The sequence below is a fragment of the Sus scrofa genome, chromosome 4, assembly GCF_054392235.1.
Source record: "Sus scrofa isolate SSC_HxYL_T2T_F1_AM1 chromosome 4, Sscrofa_HxYL_maternal_Yorkshire_Landrace_v2.0, whole genome shotgun sequence".
Classification (NCBI taxonomy): Eukaryota; Metazoa; Chordata; class Mammalia; order Artiodactyla; family Suidae; genus Sus; species Sus scrofa.
In genome coordinates, this window is record NC_139386.1 from 124,646,640 (window position 1) to 124,671,425 (window position 24,786).

The 24,786-nt window shown below is 37.7% G+C and overlaps 1 protein-coding gene and 1 long non-coding RNA gene across 9 annotated transcripts in view; one reads left to right on the forward strand and one right to left on the reverse strand.

Moving 5' to 3' along the window:
- Positions 1–24,786, reverse strand: part of LOC102158069 (uncharacterized) — a 532,572-nt gene that overhangs the window by 84,555 nt on the left and 423,231 nt on the right. Inside the window, exon 4 of the mRNA XM_085023887.1 lies at positions 14,286–14,368. The gene's annotated coding sequence lies outside the window, so the exon portion shown is untranslated. The remainder of the gene's footprint in view (positions 1–14,285; positions 14,369–24,786) is intronic.
- The window catches only part of LOC110260439 (uncharacterized), a 71,899-nt gene continuing 50,535 nt past the window's right edge, over positions 3,423–24,786 (forward strand). For 4 of the 8 annotated variants that reach the window (XR_014844676.1, XR_014844681.1, XR_002343741.2 and 1 more), the window contains exons 1-3: positions 3,423–3,734; positions 3,868–3,966; positions 4,608–4,712. This is a non-coding gene — a long non-coding RNA (uncharacterized LOC110260439). Of the gene's footprint in view, positions 3,735–3,867; positions 3,967–4,607; positions 4,713–6,619; positions 9,072–24,786 lie in introns of those variants that run through there. The other 4 variants (XR_014844678.1, XR_014844677.1, XR_014844682.1 and 1 more) reach the window with 2 other exon arrangements.

Genomic DNA, 24,786 nt, shown 5'->3' on the forward strand with positions numbered 1-24,786 from the left:
ATTTTTGTGCATGGTGTGAGGGTGTGTTCTAGTTTCATTGATTTGCATGCAGCTGTCCAGGTTTCCCAGCAATACTTGCTGAATAGACTTTTTCCCATTTTATGTTCTTGCTTCCTTTGTGAAAGATTAATTGACCATAGTTGTCTGGGTTTATTTCTGGGTTGTCTATTCTGTTCCATTGGTCTGTATGTCTGTTTTGGTACCAGTACCACACTGTCTTAATGACTGTGGCTTGGTAATCTTGCCTGAAGTCTGGGAGAGTTATGCCTCCTGCTTGGTTTTTGTTCCTTGGGACTGCTTTGGCAATTCTGGGTCTTTTGTTGTTCCATATAAATGTTTGGATTGTTTGTTCTAGTTCTGTGAAAAATGTCATGGGTAATTTGATAGGGATTGCATTGAATCTGTAGATTGCTTTGGGTAGTATGGCCATTTTTACAATATTAATTTTTCCAACCCACGATCATGGACTATCTTTCCATTTCTTTACATCTTCTTTAATTTCCTTGATTAAAGTTTTACAGCTCTCAGCATATAAGTCCTTTGCCTCCTTGGTCAGGTGTATTCCCAGGTATTTGATTTTTTGGGGGTGCAATTTTAAAAGGTATTGTATTTTTGCATTCCTTTTCTAATATTTCATTGTTAGTATACAGAAATGTGACTGACTTCTGGATGTTAATCTTATATCCTGCTACTATACAACTCTGCAGCAAAAAAGTCAACAACCCAATGGAAAAAGTGGGCAAAAGACCTGAATAGACATTTATCCAAGGAAGATGTACAGATGGCCAACAAACACATGAAAAAATGCTCAACATCACTGATTATTAGGGAAATGCAAATCAAAACTACCCATGAGATACCACCTCACACCAGTCAGAATGGCCATCATTAATAGGTCCACAAATAACAAATGCTGGAGGGGGTGTGGAGAAAAGGGAACCACCTGCACTGTTGGTGGGAATGTAAGCTGGTGCAACCACTATGGAGATCAGTATGGAGGTACCTTAGAAATCTATACATAGAACCACCACATGACCCAGCAACCTCACTCTTGGGCATGTATCTGGACAAAACTTTCCTTAAAAAAGACACATTCACCTTCATGTTCATTGCAGCTCTATTCACAATAGCCAAAACATGGAAACAACCTAAATATCCATCGACAGATGATTGGGTTAGGAAGATGTGGTATATATACACAATGGAATACGACTCAGCCATAAAAAAGAACTAAATAATGCCATTTGCAGCAACATGGATGGAACTAGAGACTCTCCTACTGAGTGAAATAAGTCAGAAAGAAAAAGACAAATACCATATGATATCACTCATATCTGGAATCTAATACAAGGCACAAACGAACCTTTCCACAGAAAAGAAAATCATGGACTTGGAGAATAGACTTGTGGTTGCCAAGGGGCAGGGAGTGGGATGGATTGGGAGCTTGGGGTTAACAGATGCAACCTATTGCCTTTGGAATGGATTAGCAATGAGATCCTGCTGTGTAGCACTGGGAACTATGTCTAGTCACTTATGATGGAGCATGATAATGTGCAAAAATAGAATGTGTACATGTATGTGTAACTGGGTCACCATGCTGTACAGCAGAAAAAATACTGTATTGAGGAAATAACAATTTAAAAAATAAAAATAAAAAATAAATTTAAAAATAAATAAATAAAAAGGGGTTGATGAGAGATCTTGCCTAAAGCTGGTAGTCCTTGCTTCAAGTAGGATGGGTAGTTGGTACTCCTCATATTTATGGTGCATTGCTCTATGACCCGTAGTATTTGTGCAGTGGTCTCTACAGCCTCCTACCAGAGAACAATTTTCTCAGACCTTTCCTTGGGTAAGTGCTTTGGCCTTGATATTATTTTTATTTGTAGGCACACAGAAAAAAAGCTGGTGTTGCATATAGTCTGAGGTGCTCTACATTTTAATAGTTAATGTTCAGCAAAATATGTTAGAATTTGTCAGAGTGCCAAGATAACTTCCTATTAAATATTATAACATAACAAACACCGGGTTTGAAATTTGTCATTTGCTGTCTTAATTTCTGCACCTCTGAAAAGATTTTAACACATGAAAAAATCATCTCTTCTATTTTCCAACAAAACCTTACATGGTGATCAGAGAAAAAGGGGTAATAATTTATATTCCTCAAAATATTAAACCCAGGAGCTTTATCCACATTTACTGGAGTAGTGACGTTAGATGTATGATTAATTAAGCCTCTTAGGAATAAATTCTTTTATCTTCTCATGCTAACTTTTCTGTTTTGAATGTACAGAATTGCACCCTATAATATGTTCATAAAGTCAAATATCTATTTACGGTCCAAGAACAGTGACCAGCTCACCTGATCCTTCTTTAGAAGATTGATTTTCTCAATGCAATATTTTGTTGTTTCTGCTATAGGACCACGGCCTGTGGCATTTTTAAAACTGGTAGTAAGTGTGATATCATATCCAATTAATGCCTTATGGCATCCATAAATTAATACGTGAATTGGAAGCAGGTATTGTGTCAAAGAATGGATTTTTATAATCTATGGAAAGGGTTAGATTTTAACCCATACTGTTTTAAATTACGAAAGGTTAGCTTTTTTTTCTGGAAAAATTCTCCAAAAAAACATTTTCATTTCTTTTCCACCAGGAGGTTGCTGTTTAAAGAGTATCATTTACTAGAGGAACAAATGATTGAACTTTTCCTGGCAGAGAAGAGTGAAAGGAGAAACTCTGGATAACTATGCGATGTTACTGTTTATCTTACAAGGGAGGGCTTCCCTGCGGTGGGATGCAGTTTAACACAACACAAGTGAGCCTGCCCCTCTGGAGACTGTATGACCAGGAGATAATCCAATAGTGATGAAGTTAATCAATACCTCACTTTAGCAAACAGTTAAATATACTTATAAGAATTCAAAAAAGTGGTCTGAAGTCAGAGGAAAAAAAAAAAAAGTTTGTACCAAGGTCACTGAAGAGAATAACGAAAAGGAAGCCTGTATTTTAAACTTCATGGCATTGGGCCAGGCAAAATTTTTACTTTTGCTTTCTGCAGATGATTAATTCGGCTTACCCATAAACCGCGTAGCTGCAGAATAAACAGAGTGACTTTAGTAAGAGGAGACCAGGAAAGGAGAGAGGAAGGGAGCATGGGAAGGGAACAGCATTTCTAACTGTGCCCAAAGGCACATGACAGGCACCCCACGAATATTTGTATATGAGTGAATAAACACATAAATGAAAAAATAAATAGTGAGGAAAAAGAAAAAGAAAAGAAAAGGGGTTCTGGACAAGGAGTAGCCCTGAGGACTGATGGGAAATGTGTACTAAGTAATAAGAAGGGAACTTTGACCGCAGTGCTGGCTGCAATGACGCTACTGGTGAAGCACTTTAAAGCAAGCATGAAGGAGGCTTTATAGGACTGGGGGAGACCTCAAAAATGAACGGACTTTTAAAGGCTCACGCAGGAGTAAGGAGAGGTGAACAGCCTCTCCTTATTTTCAGGAGATTTGGGCAGCATCAAAGAGCCTCCCGTTCCCCTGGAGAAAGAAGGCACGTTATTATGCAATGCGCAGCCTTTGAAATAAAACAGATCTGGGTTCAAAATTAGGCTCGGTTACATCATAGCTGTATGATTTACCTCCAGCAAATGTCTTAGCCATTCAGAACTCAAGGGGGAGACATATTATATATCAAAGGCCATGGCCGGTGGTATTTACTGGAAACAGGGTAGGTATTCAATAAGTGTGTACTTAAAATAAGCAGTGTTTACATATAAATATATTCATTGAGAATAGTATTTCTACATCCTATAGAGAGAACCCCTCCTTACATAGTCTCATTTCATTGTCTTCTAATTTAGGTGGCTCTGGGCTGGTTGCTACGTTGATGAAAAAGTTCCCAACTTCTGCAGACCACAGATGCAATAAACAACGTCATTCTTTGCTGGCCTTATAATTAGGTAAGACTGTGAATACAGATTTATGTGTAATGTTCATTATGATTATCTGATGAAGGAAAAAATATTCGTGCAAAAGAAAATCTGTCACAGTTGCTGATAATAAGAAAGTTTTGAACACAGAAATGTAGATTATTTCCCAGAGATTAGTTATCCACCCAAATTAAAACACTGCTGATCATGCAGCTAAGCATCCAGCCCCACAAAAGGCACTGAACATTTTTATTTTAATATTTATCAACCTATTTTTATTAGAGGTTTTATTCATTTTATTGAACCTTTTTTAAGCTGAAGTTTCATTGCTCAGTTTTAATCATGGAAATCTTTTCATGATAAAGACTTTTCTATGATTACTTACTGACTTCAGTGCTTGAGTTATTTACAAACTACTGTGATTTCAAATAAACAGAAACAAATACCCTATTTTATATTTTAAAAGCTTAATATTATAGTGATGGGAACTCCAGCCAAATTAATTTTAATTATGTAATTCTGATCAATTCTCAATATTATTAAAACTTGGTAGAATGATCTGAAAGAGAAAACATGCTGTTATCAGCCAAGATATCCTGAAAACGAAGATTTAATGAAGAAGGCTGTGCCTAACCAGATAGTAAAAACATATCTTAATGTTATTAAAACAGCAGGGGACTGCTACATAAAGCCAGATCTATGGGAAAGGAAGGAAAATACAGAATCATACTTCAGTGTACAGCTCGCACACACGTACTGCATTAACCCTGTACCAGGTACGTTTATAAGCTCATGGCAACATAAATTCTTTTCCTTCTCATCACAACTCTGTAAGGTAGGCACTATTATTAGCTCCTTTTTATAGACAGAGCCAAGTGTAAATACCTTGCCTGAAACCACCTAACTCGTTTGTGAAGGTTCAATTTGCGTCTAGACAATCTGGCTTCCAGAATCCCTATTCTTAGACACTGCATTAAACCACTTTTATTGTAGGTGAAAGAAGAGGTCCTTAAAGTGTGTGTTGGGAACTCCTCGGGTCCATGTGACTCTTCCAAAGTCAGTAAGATCCAAGGTATTTTTATAATATACTAAAAATATTATTTGCCCTTTTCACTCTCATGCTCTTACAAGATAGAGTTTTCCAGAGGCTACACAGCATATGCTATTGCAGCAGCATCAATAAGACCCAGACAGGAGAATCTGCCTATCTTCTCTGAAGCTAGACATTAAAGATGAAGCCACTTAGCTCACAAATACTTTTCGTTGAGAAATAATATTTTTATGAAGTGTTATTTATATTAACATGTAAAAGGGGACTATTACTGTTTTTCAATACATAAATATGACACAAATTTCTGAATTTTCATTTCTAACAGCAAATAGTGAGAGGTATAACCTGTTTTTGTTATTTAAATTCCACGCACAGGTGTCTGAGGTCCTTAATAATACTTAAGAGCATAAAGGGGTTCTGAGACCAAAATGTTTGAGAATTGCTCTGCTAAATTAAGCATTTCAAATCAGATGGCAGAAGGTTTACTGAGTAGTATACTGAACACATGGTTCAACTGTTTTGAAAAATAAAATCTAGAGTCTTCCAAACACCGCACATTTCTGATAGGAGTAGAAATAGGTAATAGTCTTTCTCTGAAGCCATCTGGCAATCCAGAACAAAGGCCTTAAAAATATGACTCTATTTAATTCATCAGTCTCCAAGTTAGCAATCTATCTTAAAGAAATAATGACAAATGTGCTAAAAACAATCTAAATAAAATAATGCTAATTATTGCTTTCTAAAAACACCAAAGTCGCAATTGTATTAAAATGGGAGATTGATTAAATAATTATGAAATAAGAAGTTCCAAGCAGCCATTCAAATACTATAGTCAATGGCTATTTACTGATGCAGAAATACTTCCCTACATACTGTTAACCCCAAGATACATATAATATATACACATCAAATACAAATATTCTTGGAGTTCCCTGGTGGCTTAGTAGGTTAAGGATCTGGTGTTGTCACTGCTGTGGCTTGAGTCAATCCCTGGCCTGGGAATTTCCACAGGCTGCAGGCATGGCCAAAAAATGAAAATCATCTATTTTTATGATCATGTTCTTGTAAGCATTTTTATATAAATTTTTACTCGTGCATATCACACAGCAAAGGAAATATATATCAACATTTAAGCAGAGCTATTCTTGAGTTTCTCATCTACATTTTCTGATTTCTATATTATGACAAATATTAATTTCATGGTAAAAGATATATATATATATAGTATTTTTAGGGCTGCACCCACGGCTTGTGGAGGTTGCCAGGCTAGGGGTCAAATTGGAGCTGCAGCCACTGGCTTGCACCACAGCCATAGCTACGCCATATCCAAGCCGTGGCTGCAACCTGCACCACAGCTCACGGCACTTTAACCCACTGAGTGAGACCAGGGATCAAACCTGCATCCTCATGGATACTGGTCAGATTCATTTCCACTGAGCCACGATGGGAACTCCTCATGGTAAAAATATTTGAATATAAAATTTTACATATGACAGTACAATTATTTAACTAGGAGGAAGTAGTAAAATTGCGGCACTACATGGTATATTACACAGCAACCGAAATGTTCAGGGAAAAGCAGGAAACTAAATGCATTGAGTGGTATGTGACTGAATGTTATTGCTACAACAGAAAGAAGAACAAAAATGCTATCAAGGACACAGTCTGCACAGTGGGGGAATATGGATATAAATTCTATCCACCTAAAGAATCATTACTGCATACATATTACATTTCCTAGGTGTAAAAACAGTCTGTAGTTATGCAGGAGAATGCTCTTGTTCTTAGGAGATTTGCCCTAGCGTACACATTTCCGAATAAAGTGTCATGAAGTTTCCAACTTGCTTTCAAATGACTCAGAATGAAACATGTACATAGATGGGGGGAAAAAGAGCAAATGTGGCAGAAGGTTACAATGGGTGAACATAGATGAAGGGTACCTAGGAGTTAATTGTACTATTATTGCTTGAAATGACAGGTTTGAAATCTTTTCAAAATAAATGGTTATTTGGTGGGGAAGGAGGTGCAGAGCAATACTCAAGGCTGCAGTGAGGAGTTGCAATTAAAGAGGAAGAGATATAGCAGATAATTAGCAGTTAAAGAAAGTCTGGGTGGAGACTTCTTTGTAACAATCATTGAGCACCCATTACATGCTCCATAAATATATATATAAGCGCTGTGGAAAAGCAGTTGCGAGAAAGTTTTAGTGACAAAAGGAAGTGTTTAGGCAGCACATAAACCAATTTACAGTATCATCATAGCTATAAAAAAAAAAAAACGTATGCATAGAAAAAGACTCTTGGGCAATATATAAAGTTGTTAAGAGGGATTTTTGGTTTTTTTAGGGAGTTAAATACATGAGTGATTTTTATTTATATCTCTTTATCACTCTTTATATTCCAGAGTTTTGACAATGACTAAATATTATTTTTCCAATGAGAAAAACACAGCTCAAAAATCAAATGCGCCATGCCATGTGGAATTTCTGTACTTCTGATTTATACCTATTACATTTTACTGCAACAGGGTGGTGGTAAACCATTTTCCACTCTCTAGCCTATAAGAGAGAGCCTCCTGGCCAGAGCCAAGAAGACACATTTCCAAGAACATCTCCCAAAATTCTTTGGCAGTTTATAGGTGGTAAAAAGGCAGCCAGTACTGTGAAGAGGGCTCTATGGAAGGATGTCCAGCACTTGGATATCAGGATAAACTCGGAAAATTTTGCTCTGTAAATTCAATCAATTAAATATCTACGGGAAAGATGCAACTTTTATCCCTCAACCTTAGCTAACTGAAGCCATTCATGTATCCAAAGGAAGAAGAGAAGCACATGACAGAGGCCACTTTCTAGAGGCAGTTGTAAGGGGTAAAGTAGCAGATTTTCCTTAAGTAAAAGCTCTCTGATCATCAAGTTTTCCCTCACAACTAGAGCAGTGAGTCTGGAATCAATCACGATGATTCTTTATCTTGATATCCTTGTTGATAGAATAACTTCAACTTTTCCTATGTTGTAGAGATAGAGGGTGGTTCATAAATAACAGATGACCCTTAGTGAAATGAGAGCAGAGTGTTCAGGCACTTAGTTGAAAATTTTTACCTATTATGGGCCAGAGTTTCTGATTCAAGATAAAAATTCTTGTTTAAATAAAAATTAGTGAAATTCCATTTGCAAGATTGGATTTTAAAGTTGATGTTTCCATGTGTCTTCGTTGGTTTGGGCTACCAGACAAAATGCCACGGACCTGGTAGTTTATAAACGACAAAATGTTACTTCTCCCAATTCTGTATGTTAGAGGTTCAGGTTCAAGGCATCAGCATGGTCACATTCTCCGGCGAGGGTCTGAGTTCATAGATGGCACCTTCTCACTGTCTCCTCACATGCTGGAAGGGGCTAAGGATCCCTCTGGAGCCTCTTTTATAAGGTGTCTCCCAAAGTCCCCATTTCTTAATACCATCATCTTTGGGGTGAAGATTTCAACATACTAATTTGGGGGGAGAGTCACAAAAATCCAGACTATAGGAACATAACAAAAGAATCTGAACTATATTCCATTTTGTAAATGACAGCCACCATTACCCATAAACAATCCCATCAGTCAGCAAATCTAAAGTATAGCTCATTGTTGGGTAATAATATAGGTTTGAGTGATCTGATGATATCTCTCCAAATGACAAGATCATTACTCTTAAAAAATTTATTGTCCACGTCTTTGTCTCAGAATGACAGGGTGGCTCAAATCAAGATGAATCTCAATAAGTTTACATTTTAGTACGCCAAACGGTGCCAAAATTTATCAATATTATCCAGTTATACTTCAGGAATCAAACCACCAAAGACACAAGTTAACTGCAAGAAAAGCACATCTTAAAACTGAAACAGTAAAGTCACAATTTACTTTTTGGCTAGCAATTATCACTCAAGCAAAGCTCTAATCTTGTGTTATTGTTTCCCTCTGCAATATTCCCATGAAATAAGCGAATGTTGATTAATAACGTGTAGGCATTTTTGTTTCATTTTAGCTGCTCGACCTTATGCTTATCTGTCCTAATGAGCTGATATTCTGAATAAATATGGAGTACAACCAAAGAGCCTTAAGATATATGTTAATTTATTTCTTGGTAAGAAATGGATGATAATCTACTATCTAAAATGTCAGCATAACAACTACAGCATTTATATTATTTATGAACTGCCTTCTCTAAACATCAAATTTTAAATTTGACTCAGAATTCCTACTCTTGAAATTTATTCTGGAATTAATCAGGGAAATGTATAAAATGTGTACACAGAATATTTATTTCAGCATTGTCAATAACATTTTTTAAAATGGAAACAATTTTGACATACAAATGGACAATTTTGATACGCCATAAACATAAAGTGTGTTGATATTTATATTTATTGACATAAATAGAGGTCTGTTACAAGTTTTATGATATATGTAGATATAGTGTGATCTTGTCTGTGATGTTTATGTGTGTCCATCATATTTGATAGATTGAAAAAAATGTTGTAAGACATACCCCAAGCGGCAATCACAGAGATTGTAGGGAGATTGTACTTTGTATTTTGTATCTCTCTTTCATACTGTTTGCATTTTAAACAAAAATATAATCACTTTATAAGAAAGTAAAATTCTGGGAGTTCCCATTGTGATGCAGTGGAAATGAATCTGACTAGTATCCATGAGGATGTGGGTTCTATCCCTGGGTCGGGGATCTAGTGTTGCTGTGAGCTGTGTTGCAGGTCGCAGATGCAGCTCAGATCCCACACTGCTGTGGCTGTGGTGTAGGGCAGCAGGTGTAGCTCCAATTCGACCCCCAGCCTGGGAACTTCCATATGCCATGGGTACGGCCCTAAAAAAAAAAAAAAAAAAAAAAAAAAAAAAAAGTCCAACAACACTAACAACACAAACTGTCTTCTAGTCTATACTTGTTGATATGTGACATATATATAAATGACCTAGCCAGTCCCCCTACTCCATCTCCAATTCCATCTTTTTTAGCTCATTTCAACTCACCTTCTTTGCACTTAACCTAAAGATCTCTTCTCCAGGAAAACCATCCCTAACACCTCAAAGCAGATTAGACTGTCCTATTATAAACATGTTGCTTTTATACTGTGTAATAAAATTTGTCATTGCAGTTTCTTGTTCCTATACAATTTTCTTGCTAAATCATACATTTCATTATGCCTGGACTGTGTCTGTGTTGATCACTGCTATATCCTGACACCTAGACTTGTGCCAGGCTCATGGAAAGGCTCCGGTATCTCAAGAATGAATTTTTAAAATGTGATGCACAACCTAAGAAAGGATAACTTTCTTAATTTCCAAGTTTGCTTACATAAAATACTATAAAATAGGCATTTAATTCATAGTCAATAATCTGACTTAATTGTAAGAATGTGTTACACAAAATTGTCCTAAACTATTGAGAATATAAAGGTCTCTAAACATAGCACTGAATTTTGTTTTACTGAATGTGATTATTGGACCACTGAACCAATAGTTACTATTAATCCTATTTGTAGGTTGGAAAGCTAAGGGACTGTGTCCGCTGACCTAAGAATCTTATTAAGCTGTGACTGTTTATATGATATACAGAGACTTGGATCATTTGGTTATTAGATGGTATGATAACTGGAGCTGAACTGATCTGTGTTTTATGTTCCAGCTTTGTCAATTACTTGCTATATGTCTTGAGGCAGCTAACCTCTTCAGGGTCAATTTCAGTTAAAACCTAGTCACAATTTAATACTTAGAATATGTAGCACTATGCAATGATCAAAAGTATTTGCTTAAGTTACAATTAAATCATCTCTATCCTATGCTGTGCAGTTGTTTAAAAGCTAGTAATGGAGATGGGAGGCCTGGTACTTTTGCTCTCTATTCTCCCTTTGCTTACTTCCTCCTTATTACCTGCTACTTTGAAGCTGGGAGAGGGAAAAGAGGTAAAGAAGATAGGTGAATTCTTATCTGGCTGGTTGGGTCCATGCTCTCTGGGCTTCTAAGACAGTTAGAGTTGACATACCTGAGTAGATGTGTAGAAGATTCAATCTGACAGTCTTTTGGAGCAATTTTATAGGCTATTTGAAGAAGCTTCACCTGCATTCAATTCTGGAATACTTGTTACCAGAGAGGATGCATATCTTATCCTTGTGTTTGCTGGTTCTCCTTTCCTATCCACTGATAATGGTGCAGTTCCACTTCTCACCTCATTCTACAGAGAGCATTAACCAAGCTAATAGCCATGGTGCTCTCAAATGTACTCCATGTCTCAATCGCGGAATTGCTTCCTTCCAAAAACCCTATAAGGTTAGGATAATTTCAGTGTGTCAGTGGCACTCTCTTGCTACCAAAGCAGTTATTCATCATTCCGCTAATCCTTTCACTACCCGGTAGGCTAAGCTAATGTTAGCTTCCTCAGGCATGGAACACATATCAGTCTTTCACATTTCAAAGACATTTGTGTGGGTTTCTGCTTTTGGCTAAGAAGGAGGATCGGGGACTGGCTTTACCCTTTTACCTGAAACAACTAAAAGACAGATTAAAATATAAGAAATAATGATTTTCAGCCTGAGAAAGGAAAACCAAAGGAAGTAAACTTAATAATTGCTTCAGCTAACTTCCTGGAGAATTTCCCAGCAGCTCCACATGAAAGGGGAAGCCAAGCAGAGACCAGCAGACTCTCTCAGTTAAGACAACAGATAGGAGACTGGGGTAGCAGAGGGACCTAGTGTTTTCTGGACAGATTACAGGGTAGGAAAGAACTTTACAGAGAGCTTCCAGAGACCTGCAGAGGGTCTGCATTGATTCCTCAAATGAATACTGACCAGCAAAAGTGAATAAAGAAACTATCCATGGATGGATAGAGAATCACCCCAAAATGCATGGGGGAATAGTCCTCAGGGCTAACACAAGGCTGATAATTGATTGTGTTTCCATCAGCTAGAAAGATAAACTTCATAATTTAAGGTACATTGGATGGAATACTAAAGGATATAATTCAGGAGTGGGGCAAAATGCATCCCAGCCTAAAGGCATCTTTGGACCCACTAGCCAAACATAAATGTAATCTGGAATGAATCAATTGTTTCCAAGTAAGTGCACACCATAATAAAGCTCAAGAACATTTATAGAAATACAAAAATTTCCAGTACCCTACAATGTAAAATTTACAATGCTTGACATTGAACCAAAAATTACTAGATAGTCAAAGAAACAAAAATAAAGATCATAATGTGGGAGGGAAAGATCAATTAATAAAAAATAACTCTGAAATGAAAGAGATGACTCTTGCTCTTTAAAACAGTGTTTAGAACAATAGGCCACATGTTAAAAAAATAGAGAAAAGATTAATCACATTAAATGATACATAGAAGACATTAAAAAAGACCCCAAATCAACCTCCCAGAGGTGAAAAAGATACTTTCTAAAGTGAGTAAATGGATGGAAATCACAGCACATTAGAAACTGTGGAGTAAAAGATCAGTGAACTTGAAGACATAGCAATAAACATTATTGAAAATAAACCACAAGAGGGAAAAACGACTGAAAGAATGAACAGAGCATGAGTGAACTGTGGCACAATGTCAAGCAGACTAACATACTTGTAATTGGAGCTATTGATGAAGCAGAAAAAGGAGAGAGATTAGAAAAATACTTTTTTAAAATTACGGCTGAAAGTTCCAAATTGATGAAAACTGTAAACCCAAAGTTCCAAGAACTTCAAAGATACCAATTCAGGAAACCTGAAGTTTAATACAATATTGTAAATCAACTATACTTCAATTAAAAATGAAAAGTTAAAAAAATTAATTAATTAATTAAAAAATTGGAGTTCCCGTCGTAGTGCAGTGGTTAATGAATCTGACTGGGAACCATGAGGTTGCAGGTTTGATCCCTGGCCTTGCTCAGTGGGTTAAGGATCTGGTGTTGCCTTAAGCTGTGGTGTAGGTTGCAGATGTGGCTCGGATCCTGTGTTGCTGTGGCTCTGGCGTAGGCTGGTGGCTACAGCTCTGATTAGACCCCTAGCCTGGGAACCTCCATGTGCCACGGGAGCGGCTCTAGAAAAGGCAAAAGGACAATAAATAAATAAATAAACAAAAATGAAAAATTAAACTTAATAAAAGAAACATAAAGGAAACTTCTGTAAGTATCTCATGATAAAACTGCTTACAACTAGATAAAAAAGAGCAAACAACCTAGAGAACAGAAGACATGATACAGATAAATCAGTGGTTTTAAATTGGGGACTATTTCATTCTCCAGGGGACATTGGACAATGTCCAGATACATTGTTGGTTGTCAAAAATGAGGGGGTAGAGGCCAGAGATGCTAAGTGACAACAGACTTGTTGTCAGAAATAATGCAAGCCAGAGGATAGTGGAGCAGCTTTAAAGAACTGATAGGAAAACACTGTCAACCTAGAATTCTAGACTGTGAAAAAAAAAAGTTTTCAATGCAATGGTGAAATACAGACTCATCAGACATAAAACGTTCAGAGAATTCATAACCAAGACTTCTCACTGCAAGAAATATTAAAGGAAGTCTTTTAGGCAAAAGGGAAATAATATCAGAGAGAAGCATGGATCTACAGAAAGAAATGAAAAGCACTAGAAGTGGATACCATACGGAGGAATATAAATAGGTATTTTATTACTTTTTAAGATATCTTTAAAAGATCGCTGCTTAAGGCAAAAATAACAACAATGTATTATGCGGTTTATAATGTATATTTAAGTGAAACACAATGAAACAATAGCACAAAGTCTGAAACAGTAGGAAAAATGAAAAATGCTGTTGTAATATTTTTATACGTGAAATGATAGAATATTGCTTGAAGGGAGACTGCATTAAGTTAAATATGTGCGCTGTACGCCTTTAACAACTACTGGAAAAAATAATTATAGCTTAAAACAAACAAATGAGATACGATGAAATCATAGAAACATACATAACTAATCCAAAGAAGGCAGAAATGGAGAGAAAATGGAATAAAGAGCAGATTCATCAACTAGAAAATAAGTAGCAAGATAGTAGACTCAAACCCAACCATATCCAAAAGTACATTAATGTATAAGACGCAGACAGGCCAATTAGAATGCAGAGACTGATAGATTAGAGTTTTTAAAAAGCAAGATCTAATTATATGCAGCAAAACAGAAATCCACTTTAATACAAACACAGAAGTAGTTTAAAAGTAAAAGGATGGAGACAGCCAACATTAATCAAAAGAAATCTGGAGTGGCTATATTAATATCAGAAAAAGTGCATTTCAGGGAAAAGAGTATTACCTGATAATGATGGTCATTTCATAATGATAAATGGGTCAGTTTATCAACAGGACATAACAATCATAGACGCTTTATTTAAAAATCTGTGAAGAAAAACACACAAAGCAAAACACATTAAAAAATACAAGAAGAAATAGGAATTTTACAATTATTATTGTACAAATATTGTCAAAATACAGTATTGTATAAGTACGGACACTGAAAGATTTCAATAATCGATAGAATAAGTAGACATGAAATCACTTAAATGTAGACATTTATTACATACCCCATCCAACAATAGCAGAATACATATTCTTTTTAAGTCCACACATAATAGTTATTAAGAGTGGCATATTTGAGGGCAATAATCTGAATAGACACTTCACGCAAAAACTAAACACAGGAAAAAATACTGACATTATTAGCCATGAGAGATGAAACTTAAAAGCAAAAAGTGACAGTACTATATACCCATTACAAAAGCTAACATTTGAAAGTTTGACCATATGGAGTGTTGGTAGGAGGTGACAAAAATGTATGTTATGGAAAGCTTTTAGAATTTTTTGAGCTTTTAGAATTTATAGAGTGAAATATATGGTTTATGTTTTAAACCATCAGTATATTATAGCTGTTGTATCATTACATTAATAATTGATACAGATTGCTCAATAATCCCTTTAAATTCAACAATGTATCTAGGTAATTAGGTTGAGTACAGAATGTTCATGATTTGCTGTGTTCAGATTGTTGACATGGGATGAGAGATGAAAATCCAGACATAACAATTTGATGTTCAGAATCTGTATACTGACTGTGCTATGCAAAAGATTAATTATCTCTAAAAGTGAAAGTTGGGTCTTACAACTGTGCAAAGCACAGTTTCATTTCTGGGTAGTTATAGAATACTATAAAACATTTCTTTTATGTATCCCTTAGAGGGGTCTTTAGACTAATTCAGAGTCTTAGAAGTATTACAAGCAGTAATAATAACTTACTGCCTTCCATTTGGCATAATAATAAGATACTGATTACTTGGAGAAATTATTTCAGTATATTTAATTTTCTTTTATATTTCACCTTCTAGCTTACTAAGAAAAATTCAATAATATTATTGCCCACCTCACTGAAGAGCTTAAAAGAAGTCAGAGAGGATTAAAATAAATGAGACATTGGGTGTTAACAGGAAATTAAATATAATTTGATGCCTTCTTTTTCCATTCCTTTTTTTTTCTATTGGATTGGAGAATTGTATGTGAAGTCAGGCTCTATTTTCTGTTTAAAGATGCTAACTTTCTATTTTGCTAATAAAATAATGAGAAAAAAAGAAAAAAATAAGATACGCATAGTGCAAAATGTCATCCATGCCATTTTTCTTCAAGGTACATTTATTAAGCACCTCCTATGTGGCAAACATATTAGGGATTCAGTAGTAAATACCACAGGAAAATTTCCTGGTTTTGAGAAATATATATTCTAGTGAGAGACACAGACAATAAAGAAATAAATATACATCACAGGTGAGAATATAATGAGCACATGGAAGAGAGAAAGTGCTTCAATGGGCGGTGGGGGGAGGTAGCTGCTATTATACAGAATCCTCAGAGATGAGATCTCTCCTATTTAGTACATTTCAGCTGAGATCCAAAGAGAGTGAGGGAGGGAATTATGCAAATTATCTTAAAGAATCAAGTATCAAGCTGAAGAAAGTGCAAGTGCGAAGACCATGGGAACTATGCTTAGCCTGCTTGAAGCACAGAAAGGAAATCCACATGACTGGTGTGTAGCGGGTGCAGTGAGAATGTGGAGAGTAGTCTGAGAAATGATCGGGGTGGGAGTAGATCACAGAGCATCATGAAAGTTTGGGGGACTTTACTGTGAGTGGATGTCATTGTAAAACTCACCAGAAGGGGTGCATGCTCTGACTTACATCTTGAAAGGATTACTCTGTCAGATGACCTGAGTTACTATAGGGAGATAAAGATAAAAGCAGGAAGACTTCCTGGGGGACTTTGCAGTAACCTAAAAGAAAGGAGTTACAGGGAAAGAAGTGAGTTGCCTAGAACTGATTTCCTGACAGATTAGATGCAGATGTAAGAGCAAAGAGCCAAGGAAGAGTCCAAGTTTTGAGCAAAGCATCTACAGGAAAGGAACAAATTAACTGGGGGGAGAGGGGGGAGAACAGGTTTAGACATAGATAATTAGAAGTTCATTTGGAGTAAGTTAAATTTAAGATCTTAGATCTATGACCAGCACTCTTCAGATGAACACAGGCCAACATATCTATTTTGCGATGAGCGAACACTGAGCAATGACCTGAACTCTTCCTGCAGTCTCGGGGACAGGTCACCATCACCACTGACACCACTACAGACCACAGCATCCTGGCAACAGGCTGTTAAAGACCTTTCAGTTCATCAAATGACATGTCCTATCGGAGTGTCATTTACAGCTCATGCTTCAAATATTTGGCCTCCTTCCTTGGGTCTTCCGTATTGCCCACGTGGTGTAAGATGTTGCAGATCTCATGTGTTTCCCACACAGATGATATCTGTAAGTCAGGAGTGGAGAGTGATGGCTTTTGATGTGCATCCTTGACCAATGAGAGGCAGGAACTGATGATTATATTCTTCTCCATCTCTCCATGAAATGCAAAGATGACCCAAAGGATGGAATAATTAGTTTGACTGGGATGTAGTCAGCTCCATGATGGATCCTTATTTTGACTCTATTCTTGCTTATCACCCCATTCTTTATCCCTAAGTTAGTGTTCCCTAATAAAATAATGGAATGCAAGCTCCCTGCCTCAAGCTAAGATAATGCCCAGATGGAAACATCTAGAAAACAATTAGATAGGTAAGTTTGGCGTTTAGAAAAGAGGTCTAGAAATAGAAAGTTTGGAAGTATTACCACATTAATGGAATTGGAAGCTCTGAGATGGATGAGAACCTCTAAAGGATGAAGATATGTGAGGACAGAATTGGGACACTCCATTATGCAAAGTTTGGAAGATGAGGCTATGGGGCAAAGGAAGCTAAGAGGAAGGAGTCAGCGAGATAAGAGGTAAACCAGGAGAATGTGTGGTACCCTGATATCCAAGAGCAGAAAGTATTTGAAGGAGAATAGTCAGATGCAGCTCAGGGGTTGAGTGAGACAAAGACTCGAGTTTTGATCATTTTCTTTGTTAAATGATGGTCACTCTCTTTTTGATAAGAGTTTATTTGCTGGAGTGCTGAGGCAAAATTCAAACTGGAGTTAGTTCAGTAGAGAATGAGAAGATTGAAAATAGGTTCAATCAGTACAAAGAACTCTCCCAAAGCATTTTTTTTCTCTAATTTCTCAGCATTCATTTCTTTGGTAACTATAACCAGCCTACATGCATTAGGTACCATCTATATATTGAAAACACCCAAATGGGGAGTTCCTATTGTGACTCAGCAGTAGCGAACACGACAGTATCCATGAAGAGGCGGGTTCGGTCCCTGGCCTCGCTCAGTGGGTTAAGGATCTAGCATTTGTTGCTGGGAGCTGTGGTGTATGTTGCAAATGCGGCTTGGATCCCGCATTACTGTGGCTGTGAAATAGGAAGGCAACTGCAGCTCTGATTCCACCCCTAGCCTGACTTCTGTATGCCACATGTGCGGCCCTAAAAAGCACAAAAAAAAAGCAAAAAAAAAGAAAATGCCCAAACTTATATATTCAAGCCAGACCTCTTACCTTATCTCTAAAACTATATGTCCAAGTACTTTCTTAACATCTCAATTTGTATTTCTAATAGATAGTATAAATTTCACATATCCAAAGACTTCTGAATTCCTCATCTTCCCCTCCCAACAACAACAAAAAAAAAACTTTACTCTCCTTTAGTTTTCTACATCTCAACGGACATTATATACCTCTAGGTTTTATGTCCCTGACTCCTCTCTGCACATAAAACATTCAAATTGTCAATAAACTGTATGGGTCCTGTTTTAAAAATACATCTAATCAGAGTTCCCGTCAGGGCTCAGTGGTTAACGAATCTGACCAGGAACCATGAGGTTGCGGGTTCAATCCCTGGCCTTGCTCAGTGGGTTAAGGATCCGGCGTTGCCGTGAGCTGTGGTGTAGGTTACAGACGTGGCTCAGATCCCGCGTTGCTGTGGCTCTGGTGTAGGCCGGTGGCTACAGCTCCAATTCGACCCCTAGCCTGGGAACGTACATTTGCCGCGGGAGCAGCCCAAGAAAATGGCAAAAAGACAAAAAAAAAAAAAAAAAAAAAAAAAAAAAGACCCAGCAGTTTCCACTTCATCCATTGTCACTACCATGGCCCAAAGCATCATCATCTATTACCTAGATTACTGCAAGAGGTTTCTCTCTGGCCTCTGGGCTTCGTTCCTTTCCTACATCTCTTTTTCCCCATCTATATCCAGGAAGGAAGTTAGGCACACTATTTTGGAAAGCCACCATACTCGAGTCTCTCCTCTTCTCAAAACCCGCTAATGACTTCCCCTGTCAGAGTACAAAGTCAATGTCTGTTCCATGACATTCCTTCAGCCCCTTCTTACTTCTCTAATTTTATCTCCTGCTGCTTTCTTCCTCATTGTATATTAGTATCCTGGCTGTTTCTTCAGTGGTTGGGTACATTCTGGTCTGGAGGCTTTGCCTTGGCTATTCCCTCTGTGTGGAATGCTCTTCCACCAGATAACAAAAAGTATCATTTCCTTACGTTGATCAAGCCTTTGACCAAATGTGACCTTCTCATATTTGTAACACCAACCCTGGCTCTCTTCAGTCTTTTTTTTTGTCTTTTCAGTGCTGCACCAGTGACACATGGAGGTTCCAGGCTAGGGGTCTAATCGGAGCTGTAGCTGTCAGCGTACACCACAGCCACAGCAAGGCTAGATCCAAGCCACATCTGTGACCCACATCACAGCTCACGGCAATGCCAGATCCTTAACCCACTGAGCGAGGCCAGGGATTGAACCCACCACCTCATGGTTCCTAGTTGGATTTGTTTCCGCTGTGCCATGATGGGAACTCCTCTTCAGTCTTCTTATCTTGGTTCATTTTTTCCTACAGTGATGCTTTCTAGCATATTTATAATTTATTTATTATGTTAGTTGATTGTCTTCAGGTAGACTATAAGTTATGTTGACAGATTTTTATATTCGCTTATTTATTCTTAAGACCTGGAATACTGACTAGTGTATAGTACCGTCGATACTCAAGACATATTTATTGAATGAGTAAAAATTATTACAGATAATCGGCATATATACGCATATGTATTGCTCAGGCAGCAAATGTTGGTAAAATTTTAGAACAAGTTTGATACCATCCACACTGGAATCAAACTCCCTTGATACACTAGCTGCTTTAAAACTAACGTAATCTTTGCATTGGGAACATGGCATTTTTGATGTAAATGTTCAAAGGTGCTTACAGGTTCTGTTGGAGTATGTTGGGAAGCTCTAACTGATGTGGAGGGCCACAGACAAGGCAACATCAGAATGAGATGAAAAGAAAGGTTTGAGATGGGGGTATTTTGGAACACTGGCTGATAGAGCACAGAATACAGGTATGTGGATATGAATTTCTTATTCAGAGCCAGGTTGAGCAATGCGACCCTTTTCCAAAGCTTCTCACATTTTCCTTAGATTACTGATGTGAAGCTTCTGTGCCACGGCAGCTTATGGTGTTAAGAATGTTGAGTCCAGATTAATCTACCATCCCCTTTTTTCTTGAAATCCAGTGAAAGTATTTTATCCCTTATGAGGAATCACCTACATTTGCATTCAGATGAAAAACAGAAAGCCACAAAAAAAAAAAAAGTCCTTTTGACTAGGTTTCTTCTGAACTAGGTTTCAACCTATCATTGCCAAAGAACACTTTCCTTCTTTTTTTTTTTTTATCAAAATATGTTCTTTCCAAAGACATGCTTTATTTCTTCATAGAGATGTCCTGAAACTTAGCAGAGGGAAACAGATTGTTAGCACGCAACTTAAAAATGAAACAACCAAAAGGTCTCTAACACGATGTCCAAAGGGAAGCTAAGAAAAGGTGCTGTTCTGGAGTTTTAGCTTTGATGCTGGAGTGGCAAAGGATTACTGTCAAGCTAAGAAATCTTACTTTAAAAAAAAATGTCTTGTTTGCAGATTTAGAGAAAAATTTAAAATGTTATTTTTAAAAAAATATAAAACTGGGAGTTCCCGTCGTGGTGCAGTGGTTAACGAATCCAACTGGGAACCATGAGGTGGCGGGTTCGATCCCTGGCCTTGCTCAGTGGGTTAAGGATCTGGCATTGCCGCAAGCTGTCATGTAGGTTGCAGGCGCGGCTCGGATCCCGCGTTGCTGTGGCTGTGGTGCAACAAAAGCCCACCACACAGCGAAAAATGAAGCTTTCAATCATGAACTGAGTTACTGAGGAAAACAAATGGCAATATGTTTAATGGATTGCCAAATCCAAATATGTTGAATGGCTAAAAAAATAAAATAAATAAAATAAAATAAAAGAATAAAAACAATACAATACTATAGCTGGGTGACTGGCAACAACAATCTAGAATTTGAGCTCAATGACCTTTATTGTTATTCTAGAATAAACATGAGAAGGAAATAACCCCATTCGTTAGACTCAACAGGCAGAAGCCACAGCTGGTGGAAACGTCGCCCTTCCCTTATGCGGACTTTGGAGTAGTGCTTTAGCTTTGCTTAACGAGACAGACTGACTGACATTTCCTTATATTTCTTCTTCCTTCTTGGCTTTCACCAGAGTGTACTGTTGGGGCCATTTTTCCTTAAATTTTAATTTGTTTGCTGATATATGAGCTTGTGTTTCTAGCTGAAAGAATGGAACAAAGCCCACCACACAGCGAAAAATGAAGCTTTCAATCATGAATCTGAGTTATTGAGGAAAACAAGTGGCAATATGTTTAATGGATTGCCAAATCCAAATATGTTGAATGGCTAAATTTCTTAACGTTTTAGTTGCTATTATTATTTTACTACATTTTCCCTGTGATTCCTTTTTTTGTGTGTGTTTCCTTTTTTTAAACTTCTTTCAGCTCTTTTTCTCTGTAATTTTATCAAATATTTTTATTTGTCATCTGAGGCACATGAATTTGACATTTAACGAACAAATATTTTTAAGACACAAAAGTGAAATCTATCACAGAAGCATGACCAGTTTAATGTAAAATATGGTAATTTAAATATATAAAGCTTTTATCATTTAAAATGACTACATTACTGGAGTTCCCGATGTGGCTCAGTGGTTTAAGAATCCGACTAGGAACCATGAGGTTTTGGTTTTGATCCCTGGCCTCACTCAGTGGATTAAGGATCCCGTGTTGCTGTGGCTGTGGCTTAGGTCGGCAGCTGTACCTCTGATTAGACCCCTAGCCTGGGAACCTCTATATGCCACATCTGTAGCCCTAGAAAAAACAGAACAAAAAATAAAATAAAATAAAATAAAATAAAATAAAATAAAATAAAATAAAATAAAATAAAATAAAATAAAATAAAATAAAATAAAATAACTACATTACTACATAGTACTTTTATGAATGATTCTATATCAAATATATTCAGAATATTTTACATGTTCATTTAATAGTAAGAATTATTTTTAGGAGTTGCCTAAAAATAAGGTCCAGCACCATCACCACTGTGGTTCAGGTTGCTGCTGTGGTGTGGGTTCAGTCCTTGGCCCAGCAAATTCTGCATGCTGGGGACATGGCCGAAAAAGAAAAAAAAAAAAGAATCGTTTTAGACTTTGGCTATAGTGATTCAGGAGATAGATGGGCTCTAGGATAGACATTTACAACAAGCCTCTTGCTTATACTTCTTGAGGCAGGAGATAGATGGCTTCCCAGACAGGCATTTACAACCAGCCACCGAGCTGTACTTCAAGGCAGAAATAACAACAGTTGCAAGGCAAATAACCGGAATTTGTTTTCTGTGGACATGTCAAATAACAGTAATGGCAGGGGCAGAGAGGGACTAAGCCCTGCTTGGGCAAAAGATCAAGAAGTCACTGACTCCCTATCCTCGGGGTCAGGGAGACCCCAACTATACATGCACAGAGAGACTCCTAGGGGTCAGAGGGGAGGGGGTGCCAGGCTGTAATAAGTCCTGATAATCATCCAGTAACCCTTTGCTCTGGAATCCACCTTGACCAAAAGACATGAACATACGTGTGTCATAGAGGGCCCTGGGTCCAGTCAGGTATGAGAAGTGAAACAAGATAGTCAGCCAAAAGAAAGACCTGGAAGAACTGACCCATCGAAGTGGTTTAAATTGCTTCTTTGGCATGGTGCTCATTGAGGAAGATGCTGGCACCCACACTCCTCTTCTGGGTGTGTATTACTGCTTTGCTTCTGCCTGATAAATAGATTGCTTCTCTGTGTGCTCTCTCACATGTTGTACTGTATCGCTATCAATAAACTCTGCACCTGCTTTTACAGCCTTTGCCTCCTTGAAACATACTTGCTTTCAACAGGGGGCAAGAATCAGGGCAATTCTCCCTTTAGCCTCTAGCTAGGCTAGTGGCTGGGATTCCCGGTTTTCATCCAGGCTGTCCAGGTTCAATTCCTGAGCAGAGAATTAAGATCTTGCTTCAAGCCCTCACTCACTGCGATTTCTCCAAGATCAATAACATAAAGAGTTACTTCTATATTATGTAGATATTATTCTCAAGTAATTTCTACAGTGAGTCCAGTTGTGAGGAAGATGAAGTAAGCATACTCTACCCTCTCTCTCCAGCTGAATGCAAATATAAACACTGAAGAGAAAGCATGGATAGATAGCCATCTGAGGACTAAAATAAATGACAGCAGACAGCTTTGGGAAGGAGCCCAGAATTGGATGTACCATCAAACCAGAGATGAACATCCCCCCCACCCGCCGCTCCCCTCTGTCATCACCTGCCATGGACTCAAAGGCAACCTGAAACAAGAGGTGCCACCCAGCAGGGACAGACAAAGCCTCATTTTCTATACTAAGAGGTTGGAGAGAAGACTCCTAAGGTCTAGAAAGAATAGGGGAAAGCTTCTGTTTTCCTTTCTTTTCTCTAGGTTCCAGCCTCCGGGCGAGACCTCAGTGGCACAGAGGCTGGATGGGCACCAAAAATACGGAAGGAGGGTACCTTCCCTTTTTTACCTATGGAGCTGTGATTCAAAGAACAAGAGATGAAGTTACTTTGCTTTTTTCCCTCCTCTGTCTTCCTGCTACTCAGCCCCAGCTACAATTATCAATTGAGGAAAGCAGAAAAACAGGGAATCTAAAGGCCTGATCTTCTCATTAGAGGATCATGAAATAGGGACCCAGAGAATGAGGAAGTATTGAGGAGATCACAGAAAGAAGAGAACTCTAGAGAGTCATTGCATGAACTGGTGCGTGAACTGCTGGGCTCACATCCCCAGGCTACCCATGTGTGAATCTTGTACACGGTCAGCATCCCAAAGGCTTTGAAAACTATGGACCAAACCACTTCTCATGACCAAGACTGGCCACTGGGTTAGTGGTATAAAAGATTATCACTGGAACCACAGCCCACAGGAGGTGAGATGGAAACGATAGCCTGACCTATAGATTGATTGCCCAGTTAAAAGAAAAAGCTAAGCAAAAAAATTGACTATCATTATAAGATTCAAACAAAACCCAGAGTCTCATAACCTGATATTTAAGATGTCCAATGATACAAATGAAGAACCAGGAAACTCTCAGCTCGCAAGGGCAAAAACACTCAACAGGTGCCCAAGCTGAGAGGATACACATTTTGGGATTATCAGACAAAGACTTCAAAGAAGCTATTATAACTCAGCCCTAAGGCTTAAGGCTGAACACTGGAAACAAATGGGAAGACGGAAAGTCCCAGCAAAGAAAGAGAAGATGGTAAAGCAGCCTAATGGGAAATTTTAGAACTGAAAAATACAATAACCAAAATACAAATGACACAGGAAAGAGTCCGTGATCTTGAAAGTAAATCATTAAAAATGATCCAATCTGAAGCAAAAAGATAGAAAACAAATAAATAAACAGAGCCTCGGGGACTGGTGAGACACTACCCAAACACCTAGCATTTGTCAATGGAGTGAAAGAAGGAGAGGAGAAAGAATGGGAGACAGAAAAAAAAATATGCGAATGAATGGCCAAAAATTGTCCCAAGTTTGTAGAAAGGCCTAAATTTACAGATCTGAAGAATTCAGCAAGTGCTGAAGAGGATAAGCTCAAACGAATCCAGGCCCAGACAATAATAATGAATCTGCTGAAACTAAAGACCAAAATAATATACCTTAAGAATAGCGGGAAAAAGAATGATGCACAACATACAGGTGATGAGTCTAATAATCACAGATTTCTCATCAGCATCCAGATGGGCCAGAAGGAAGCAGAATGTCTTCATAGTCTGAAGTAAAGAATTGTCATCCTGGAATTCTGTGTCCACTGAAAATATGCATTAAGTGTGAAGGTGAAATACAGATGTTCTCAGGTGAAGGAAAACCAAAAAAGGTTACTTCCAATAGACCCGCCAGAAGAAA